This window comes from Pinus tabuliformis, chromosome 2_1, assembly GCF_031772625.1.
Source record: "Pinus tabuliformis cultivar Carrire ecotype Pingquan chromosome 2_1, CPIR1, whole genome shotgun sequence".
Taxonomy (NCBI): Eukaryota; Viridiplantae; Streptophyta; class Pinopsida; order Pinales; family Pinaceae; genus Pinus; species Pinus tabuliformis.
Window position 1 is genome coordinate 588,109,691 of NC_142299.1, and position 11,450 is coordinate 588,121,140.

Genomic DNA, 11,450 nt, shown 5'->3' on the forward strand with positions numbered 1-11,450 from the left:
AACCACCTCCCAAGCTGTATTCAAGCCGCTGAAAGGAAAACAGGTGTATTCAAGCTACTAGGAAAGCCAGAAATCTGGTCCCTTTCAACAATCCTTCTCCGCAGTCGAATAAACCCATGCATAATGAGAACCCATCTGACACAACAACTCCCATCTGACACTTCTGTGAATGTACTGCTGAGGGCTGGGAAGGCTGACAGTAACCTGCATCCCTAGAATGATATTATTTTGGAGAAGATACTACATAAAGAAACCAAATCAACTAGACATCGGCCCCGTGTCTTTGTATCGAAACACCATTATATCCTCGTCTGCTTGGTCATGACATTGCGTCTTCAATCTATTCAGAGGCATCTCAAGCCACCTCAGCGTAACCCTAATTTTAGTACTGAGTACTCCTTGATTTGCCAATATGTCTGCCAATTTGTTAGCTTTTCTTCTCACATGGTTAAAACTCACCGTGCGTAATCCCTGGAGATGAAGCTAGATCCTCTAAAAGACCTGGAGCAGTCTCCATTGTTTAGAGACTTTTTCCGGCTCTATGCCATAGCTTATTCTTTTGACCGAGTTTATGGTTAACTCAGAGTCAGCTTCAATTATAACATTCTGGAGATTATCCTGCTTCAGAAATTCTAAACATTGCTCAAGAGCCATTAGTTCCTTCATATTGTTAGTGGCTCTTCCCAAATGTCAGTTGAAAATGAAATGGAAACTACCATTTTCATCCCTTAGCACCCCGCCACAGCTAGCAATACCTGGGTTATCTTTGGAAGCTCCATCAATGTTGAATTTCAAAAAACCCTGAGGGGGAGGATGCCAATGATCCTGTTTAGAATCCATCCTCAAAACCTTCTTGTCCAGGCCTTGTGGAATAAGCCCCTGCATACCTAACTTAAGAAGTATCTGCGATTCAACTTCAGAAGGTGGAATCTTAGGTACAGTTCGCACAATGGTGCTTACCGTCTCCTTAAGTTGTCTTAATATTTGTTTGAGAAGGCGTTGGGGGGATCTTTTTACATTCTTAAAGATTCTATTGTTCCTTTCTTTCTAGACAGTCCATATTATGAAACCTGGCGTTAAAGCCCAGACAGAGCCTAGAAGCTCCAAATCAGAGAAGTTGTGTCTCCAATTGATTAGGGTATTGATAATGCTTCCTTTGTCCCTGTCTATCTGCTAGAAGATAGTGGAAAAAGTATCCCACAACCAAGAGGTGAAAATACAATTATTGAGAAGGTGCTCCATTTTTTCCTCTTGGGCTTCACATAGCTAGCATCTAGAGGGGCCCAAAACACCCCTCTTTCGAATGTTATCCCAAGTAAGAATTTTCCTATGATGCACCAACCACATGAAGAGTTTAATCTTCATCCAGCCTTGATGTTTGCAGATGTTCTGCCAAACCCTATTCGGTTCATTGGATCTAGGTCAAGGAGTATGTGTTTTGCCTCCTTGAGATTGAAGGTGCCTACAGAATTGCTTCCACATCTGAGTAGGTCTTGCCCCCTGTCACTAATATTTTCCTTTGTTCCAACATTTTCAGAAGTGCCTCAGCTTTGGCTTTCAGTGGGCTATCTTCCCTGTAATCCATCTTTTTCCAGGTTCTCCATTTTCCTTCATTGTTGGTTTGATCCCAAAAATCTTTTACCTTAAATAATCTTTTGGTGTCTGTTTCATTCTTGAGGTCCATTACGTTCTCTCTTAATAGTGTAGCTTCTTGTTTCCATTTGTCCTCCCAAAACAAAGCAAGATCACCATCTCTGATTTCCCAAAAGCTGCTTTTTATACTAAACCTCTATTTCCCCAGGCTTTATTCCAGATATGTGAGCCCTTAATGATACCAGACATTCTTATTATATCATTATCTTGCCAATTGCTAGCATATTTTTCTTTCCATATTCTAGCCCACTGTGCCTCTGGTTCTTTTACCCAGCGCCACCATAATTTCGCCCCTAAAAATTTACTTAGTGCTTCTGGATCATCTAGTCAAAGACCCCAAATTTTTTAGGTTTGCAGATCTTCTCCTAGGCTACGAAGGCCCATTTCTTTCTTTCCTCTCCCTTACCCGAAAGAAAGTCTCTTTGAATGGTTCTAAAATGATGCAGATCTCCTATTGGAGCTAGAAGCGCAGATAGCATGAAGACAGGAATTGATTGGAGAATAGCTTATTGATCACCGACTCCCAGATGCCCTTATGCAAAGGCTTATTAGTAAGAGGAACTCCCAAATATTTGGAGGGTAGGATATCCCTTTGAAAGCCTAGAATCCTGGAGATATTTTTCTGAATAGCAATATTGGTATTGAAGAAAAATATCTTAGATTTGGAGAGATTAACTTCCATACCTATAGCCATGGCAAAGTCAGATACGATATGCTTGTACACTAAAGCTTCTTTCACCATGGGGATTCCTTGCAGCATAGTATCATCAACAAATTGTTGATGGGTCAAAGCCTGACCATTCTCTGAATGTTGGAGGCCTTTGATATTACTAACTTCTTTAGCATGCTTGATATACCGTCCCAGTCCTTCCATCATGAGGATGAAGAGAAAGGGTGAGAGTGGATCACCTTGCCTGAGGCCTCTGGAAGGAGTAAAAGTCTTGGAAGGAGAGCCATTAACCAGAATGGAGAAGCTGGAAGAAGTTACCAAGGCCATTACGCATCTAACCCAGTTATGATCAAACCCAAAAGTAATAAGGACCTTCCTAATATAGGTCCAATTCATCTTATCATAAGCTTTGGCTAGGTCCAATTGCATAATCATACTAGCCTTCCTATTTCTTGTCAAAGATTGCACCACCTCATGTGCTTGAATGATGTTATTGAGAATTTTCCTGCCCCAGATATCCAGATTGCTCCACAAAAACTAGAGAAGGAAGAAATGGTTTGAGTTTGTTGGCAACAACCTTAGATATTATCTTATAAACCACATTGCACAAGGCTATGGGTCTATACTTGTATTGAGTCTGAGCATTATCTTGTTTGGGGATCAGGGCGACGAAGGAAGTATTGGGTACCTTCAAGATAGTTCTATTTAGGCTGGAGTCTTCCACTACGCTCAGAATATCCTGTTTAACTATATTCCAGCAATCTTTAAAGAAATCCACATTGAAACCATCAGGGCCTGGCACTTTACCATTTTGCATTTCTTTGATGACCTCACTAACCTCCTCTTCTGTCACTGGCCTATTGAGATTAAAATTATCCTCTCTTGTAACTAGTCTAGGAATATGCCCTATTAAGTCCTTGATAAAATGCTCTATGTCTGAAATAGTTTCATGTGCTATTCCATGAAAGTGTTGAACTAGCACTTCTTCTATCTCTTCATGGGAATTATGAAGATGACCGCCCTCATCCTTGATCGAGGAGATTCTATTATGAGATCTGTTTGCTATGGTAGATCTGTGGAAAAATCTAGTGTTACGCTCCCCTTCTTTCAGCCATTGAACTCTGGATTTTTGTCGCCAAAATATTTCCTCTTGTTGACATAAATTCTCCCATTCTTGATGGTGTTTGGTGACTTGGTAATTTCTATCTTTATCAAAGCCATCTGTGATAAGGGTTTGATTGAGTTCCTACATTTTATCCTCCACAATTTTTTTTGCTGTAAAATTATCACCAAATTCATTCTTGTTCCAGTCTTTAAGTCCGAGCTTGATGTGCCTAAGTATTTTGTGTAGCAGGAACATACTTGTACCCTAAATATGTAGGTCCTTTTTCCACCATTTTGAAATTTTTTTGATGAATTCCGGGTGGGTGAGCCAGATATTCTCAAATCTAAATGGTCTGTTCTTGGGGCTACCAATGCCATGAACCTCTAGTTGAACAGGCCAATGGTCTGAGCCTCTAGAGGGTAGAATTCTCGCTATCATTTCATTCTTGGTGAGCATAAGGTCCTCTAAGATTATGAATCTATCTAACTTTGAGAATACTTGAGACTCTCCTCCTCTTTTATTGTTCCAAGTAAAACGACCATTACTCATGTGAGTGTCAACAAGCTTCATATTATCTATAAAAGTTTGAAAAGTTGTAGAGTCGCTACTTAAAGTTCTGGTTCCTCCTTTTTTCTATGAAAGTGATTTGATCATGTTGAAGTCCCCACAGAAGATCCATGGTGCATCAACATATCTATCTCTGAGCTCCATAAGAGAATATAGAAACCTGATTTTGTCATCCATTCTTTGAGGGCCATATATATTCCTGACCAGGTAGGTCTCCCTATCTCCCACTGGTTGTATAACCACTGATAAATAATTTCTAGATGCCTCAGCATCTATTATACCAATCTTTTGGGGGTTCTAAAGAGTGAGTATGCCCCCTACTGTGTTATCTACTTTAACTTCTAGAAAATCAAATCGGTTGAGCCATTTGTTGTGAATTTCTCTTACTTTTTGAATGGAACATTTAGTTTCTTGGATAGAGATCATATCCGGAGCTTCTTGTTTCATTCTATCACTAAGAATTCTTCATTTTCTTTTGCTACCTAGACCTCTGATATTCCAAGATGTAAACTTCATTATTAATGATTTGTAAAGGAGTAGCTGGTTAGATCTTTCATCTTACCTGAATCTATCATTAGCTTTCCACATTTCATCAATAACTCGTTCTAATTTTTCCTACCTCTTTTCTTTCCTGGATTTCTGGGTGCTAGTACCAGTGTGATTTTCATGGTTTACACACCTTCGTTGCCCTGCCTTTCATTTTTTCTTTGTCTGTCCAGCCCTTTAGCCTATGTTTTCAATAGGAACAGCTGTTGTACCCTATTAAACTCTTCTGGCGCTAATGAGTCTACCCCACTCATGGTCCCCTGTTTCAAGAACCCTTCTAGATCTAGGTGTTCCCTGTCAAGAATCTCCTGCAATTCATGATCCTCCATTTCCATCTCACTCTGGGTCATTTCTTGGTCCATCTCCAGTTCGACATCACTCAACATAGTCCTTTTCTGTTTGTTTATATCCTTTGTTTGTATTGTGTCTTCCTCTTTCTCCTTCTCCTCTAGGCTTCCTTCCATTACCTGATCAACTTTTGTTAACTCTTATTCTTCTTCTTGAACTTGGAACCTATTCAGATTAGTCTGTGGTCCTTCTGTTTGATGTTGCTTTGCCCCCCTCTTGCCTCCTTTTCGTCTATGTGCCACTTTGTGAAAGCCTTGAGTATCTTTCATTGTGTTCGCTTTACTTTTGTTCTCTATTTTACTGAGAGGGCAGTCTCTAAATAGGTGCCCATGCTCATGGCATTTCCGGCATCTGAAAGGAATATGTTCATAGTCTACTGTTTGCACCCATTCTTCATCAAAAACTTCTAAAATGACCTCATCCAGTAGAGCTCCAGAGAGATCCATCTCCACACATATTCTTGCAAAGGAAGTGTACTTTCCCCTTTTGGTGGCCTCAGAAGCTTTGATAAAACACCCTAATTTGTTTCCTATAGCAGATAACAATTCTGTTTGCCAGTAATCAAGGGGTAGCAAGTAGAGTCTTACCCAAACCGGGAAGTAAGTGAATTCTTCTCTCTCAGGGGCAAAATTCATGATCCATGGTTGCATGTACAGGCCTGCTATTGCATAGAAGTAGGGCCCTCCTTCAAACACCTTGTCTTTGTCCTCAATATTTGTGAAGACTACCGTAAAGAAACCCTTAGACCCAAGATGTAGGTCAATGCTTGCTTTTGGTTTCCAGTTATATTTAATCCATGTCTGTAAATCCTTTTCAGTGGGCCATAATCCAATGAATTTACAAATGATAGCATATTTCCACATGTCTTCCCTGTGTGCCTACAGAGTAGGATCATTTAAAACTACTCTGGGAGTGACCTCAGCTTTAGGTTTACATGGCCCCTTTTGTGCTTTGTTATTCGCTCTCTATTCCTTGTCTTCTTCCTCATTTTCCTTATTGCTGTTATTCTCCTTTGTCTTGTTTAAATCTTGTTCCTCTTCTATATTCCTTATTCCTTCACCTGAAGGACCTCTAACACTCTCTATTGGTTTCTTTCCACGACTAGCCACTGCCTGCCTGTAGGAGGAAGTGGAGCTCCCTCCTTTGAGCACTTCCATGGAAACTCCTGTGAACGCCTGCTAACCCTAGCACTTCCAGGAAACTCCCGTGCTCCTGATACGAGTTCCACACCTAAAAATAGATCTGAAATAGAATTTATTAATGAAATGTTTCAACTCTCATCTATTTCCTATAAGCATATACATAGTCTCTCCTGCTTTCCCAATAAAATTTTGGTGTCTAATATCAAGGGACAATTATTTCCACATTGCAGAGTCCCACACTATATATATTCACTAAACTAATAATAATAATCAAGAAAAGGGTGTATGTTAAAAACCATTAACATTCTTTTATTTATTAAAAATTGAAACAAACAGGTGAAATCATAGGCTTATGGATAATCAATATCACCCACAACAATGTGATCCAAAAACCAATCCCTAACTCCTTTAGCGCAATCAATATCCATCAAAATAGTGTGATCAGAAAACCAATCTCTAGGTATTTTAGCAATGGTCTGCAAGTAAAAGAAAACATAAACATCTACCTACATGAAAAACAAATCTCTGATAACTTCTGCTATGGTTTACAAGAAAACAATGTTGTGATCAGAAAACAAATCTGCAACTCCTTGTGTGATGGTATGCAACTAAAACATAGAATTGATTAACAACATTCCAAATTTAATAAACAATCAATTGATAAATCATTGTTGATTCAAAAACCAATGATTTCAACCCTAATCGCTAACAATACTGCGATCAGAAAACCAATATGGAAAAGCATGGTGAAAGTATATGTTAATATTGCAAATTCGAAGCGAAAGAGGTGTATGAGGCCAACTTAGGGCTTTGTAACTCGCAGCATACTCCTTATACTAATTAACTTTTCATGTTGGACAAAAACTGCCACAACCCCATCCTATGTGACAAAGAATCGAAATGACTCAATGAAAATAAATGATTGCAAGATGTTACATTATAAACTAAATTATGAACTACAGATGATGTTACATTTTAAACTAAATTATGAATCATAAACTATAAATTTTATTTTTATATGGTAGTGGACATGGGGGCCCAAGGAGACCTTTCATGATCCAATCAATCTTTCATGACTAAAGACATGTATCAGAATGGGTTATCATTCTAGGGTTTAATATTGGGTTTTCCTTGATATTAATTTTAATCCTATGGTTTAACAATCAACTTTCACTAAGTATATTAGATTTGTTATATTAATATTATTATGTTATAATAATAACAATAAAGGGAGTGTTATGCTCGAGAATGTTCATCATGCTAATTTTTCTTGTAAAAATCCTAAATATGAAATATTTCTTAGATTTTTTTAATGTAATTTTTATTGCACTAAGAGGTGATTTCTACTTCTTAGTATGACCTGGATGTGTAAATATGTCACCTCCTCAAAAAACTGATTTTCCCTAAAACATTAGCTTGGATCTTTAGATTATATAACAACTTTTTAATATTAGCAATGGACTAAGATTAATGATTAAAATATAACTATGTATTATTATATATAATTTGAGTGGATAATAAATTATCCCATGCCTTTAATAGTTCCTTTATCATATACCTGAATTTGAATGGATCATAAGTTTACCTTTAAAGAATTCTTTTACCACATTAAAATTTTAAATTACCTAAAATTTTAAACATCTTTTCTCTTTACTGAAGCCAATGTTATTTATTAAATCAAAGAAAAACGATTAATATTTTGATATTTATTTTAATTAAATATTTGTAAAATGAAACTTTAAAAGGAAAAACAATATCTTATAGATATATTAAAATATTTAAAGACATAAATATTTCTACGTCAAATTAGTAATATTTGAAAATATTTATTTGATGTAGTTTTATTATAAATTATGTTATCACGTCATGTAAAAGACATCACTAAATCTAATATTGATATTAAAAGATTAATATTAATACTAATATTAATATTATTAAATTTAATAACTTTGTATTAACACAATATTAAATTCGATATAATATTATATATGGAGAGGAGAACAAAGACATAGAGTGACTTAGGTGGAGAGATAGAGAGAGTGATAAGGGAGGGATGGAAATAAAATGAAGGAGAGGGGAGAGGAGGAACGAAGAAAGAGAGAAGGAGAGGAGTGAGAGATGGAGAGAATGGTAAGAGAGAGAGAGAGGAGGAGAGAGGGAGGGAGGTAGTAACAATGTTGGAGGAGGGAGAGAGAGAGAGAGAGATGGAGGTAGGAGAGAAAGGGATAGAGGGGAAGGACCAAAGAGAGAACATGAGAGAGAGGAGGAGAGAAAGAGGGAGGGAGAGGGAGAGACAGAGAGATGAAATTGGATGGGGAGAGAGGGAGTGAAGAAGAAATGCATAGAGAGATAAAATTGGAGAGAGGGAGAGAGGGAATGAATAAGAAAGGTGTAAAGAGAGAAAAGTGGAGAAAGAGAGAGGGTGTGACAAGCGAGACATGGAGAGATAAAGTGTATGTTTTTGGGTGACATAGAGAGATAAAGGAGAGATGGAAGGAAGGAAGGAGAGAAGGAGAGAGGGAGGGACATAGTGACAGAGTTGAAGGGAGAAGAGAGAGAGAGTGGGGGAGAGGGAGGTGAGAGAGAAAGGGAGAGATATGACGTCGGAGGGGGAGAGAGGGAGGTAAGAAGAAATGCATAGAAAAAGGTAGAGTGGTAGAGAGGGAGTGATAAGGGATATAGAGAGAGGGAGAGAGAAGAGGAAGAGGGAAGAGATATATAAGGGGGAGAGAAGGAGAGGGAGTGGAAGAGGGAGGGGGAGATACATAGATATGAAGAAAGAGTATGTATGTTCTGGGGGTGATATAAAGAGAGAAAGGAGATGGAGAGGAAGATAGAGATATAGATGGGAGGCGAAGAGAGGGAAGAAGAGAGAGATAGAGAGAGGGAGCAAGGGAGGGAGAGGCATATGGATATGGAGAGAGAGAGAGAGAGAGAGAGAGAGAGAGAGTGCATATGTGTTTGGTCGGAGGTGAGAAAGAAAGACAAAGAAAGAGAGATGGATAGAGATATAGATATAGATGGATTTGGGAGAGAGGGAAGAAGCTTTGTTGTACTAGATCTATTGATTTTAGTGTAGATGATCATTTCTAATCCTATTTGATTACTTGCATTAGATGCATTGGTTTTAGTGTAGATGTTGATTTCTAATTATATTTGTTTGATTACACTAGATGCATTGATTTAAATGTAGATGTTGATTTATAGTCCTATTTGATTTCTTGCTCTAGATGCATTTATTTAAGTTTAGATGTTGTTTTCTAATACTATTTGATTGCTTGCATTATATGGATTAGATGTTCTTAATCTTGTGTCTATAAATTATTAAAAATATTTTTCAATATTAGATGGAGAGGGGAGAGAGGGAAGAAGATTTATTGTATTAGATGCATTGATTTTAAAGTATATGTTGATTTCTAATCCCATTTGATTGCTTGCACTAGATGCATTGATTTTAGTGTAGATGTTGATTTATAATCACATTTGATTGCTTGCATTAGATGCATTGATTTTAGTGGAGATGGTTTTTCTAATCCTATTTGATTGCTTGCATTAAAAGCATTAGATGTTGTTAATCTTGGTCTTGTAGATTATTAGAAAAAATATATTTCAAGATATATTTAGTAATACCTAGAGGGACACTATTAATTATATCAAAATTTGTCATACCTAGAATTAAAATAAAACATATGTGCAAAATCAATCCTCCTCCTAGGTGGAAACTAATCGTTGACAAGATCATCTCCCTTCTTCATCACCAACTAATTACTAATAGGTAATTACATATATTCAAAATTACTAATAGATAATTGCATACAAAAATGTATTCAAAATATTTACAAGAGGAAAAGATATTGATATCAATCTTTAAGATTAACCAAATCATTAGGATTTGGTCGATTTTTTGAACTAGTTAATGTGGTTCATCCTCAGGACAAGGTGAGAAATCAGTAGATCTGAGGGAATAAATAGAAAGAATGCATCACTGCTTAGAGTTAGCCATTGGAAATTAGCCGTTAGGTAATTCGTTAAAATGTTTAATAATTTAGTTGTTATGTAATAAATAAATATTATGTTTCGTTATTATAAATTGATAATATTAAATTTAGCTGGAAAATAGTTGTTGTCTGATAAATAAATATTAAATATCGATATTATAAATGGAATAATACTTTTAATATTATATTAAATATTGTAATAATGTTGTTAGTTGGGGTTTGACCATAATATTAGAAACTAATTGTTATGAAGAAATGATAAGTTAAAGCATCTATAACTAATTGATGAAATAATGTAATTTATTATTTATATAATATTATTAATTCCTGTATTAAATCTTATAATAGTGTGTTCATGGTATTCTTATTATTATTATAATTATAGAGATTCATAATATTAAAATTATTAGTTTAGAACTGTTATTATAATATTAACTTCTATAATAATAAAATATAATAATTTTAATCAATTATTATAATATCTATAAGGATAAAAAGACTATAATTTGAATCCGGTAATTTTTTAAATAATGTATTCATATTAAGATTATTAATTTAAAATTATTATTATAATATTTTGCATTTAATTATAATTCAATATATTAATAAAGTATAATAATTATAATCTATTATTTTAATATCTATAAAGATAAAAACACTGTAATTGGAATATGATAATCTTATAAATTAAATAAATTAATTATTCTGATATTTATAAAAATAGAAACTATATATGGGAGGAGGAAAAGTAGGAGGAAAAGTAATCGCATTTAAAAAAAAAAAAAAAAAAAAAATTGGATCAAGGGGGATAAAGCCTAAAGACAAGAAAGGAGACCCAGCAAGAATGGAAAGGGGAGAGGAGAGGGAAGGGAAGAATGGTCAAGAGGGGACACTATTAAGAATTAATTAATTTTTAGAGGTTGTGATGCCTAAAATTCAATGAAATAGATTTGCAATATTGATCCTCCTGCAAACTATTGACAATATTGTCTCCCTTCTTCATCACCTACTAATTACTAATACAAAATTACATACACATAAAAATATAACATCACAACTATAATATTCATAAAAACACTACCATCCAAATCAAAACACATAAAGACACAAAAAACTCAAAGCATCCAAACACAGATATGCAAGCCATTCAAGGCAAGCAACATAGACTAAATTAAACAATACAAAGATATGGTCACACCAAGAAAATAAAACATAATGTGGATTTTGAGGTTAATATCAAACATATACATAATAATCATAACCTAAAAATGTGAGTTAACCTCAATTGGAACCAACTTACATCCATCTAACACCAGATCTATGATGCATCAGGAGGGATAAAATTTGTCAAGGTGCAAACCTTTCATCAAGTTTTACACTCCAAAAATAAGGTTTTCACCTCGAGGGATTTGATCCATATC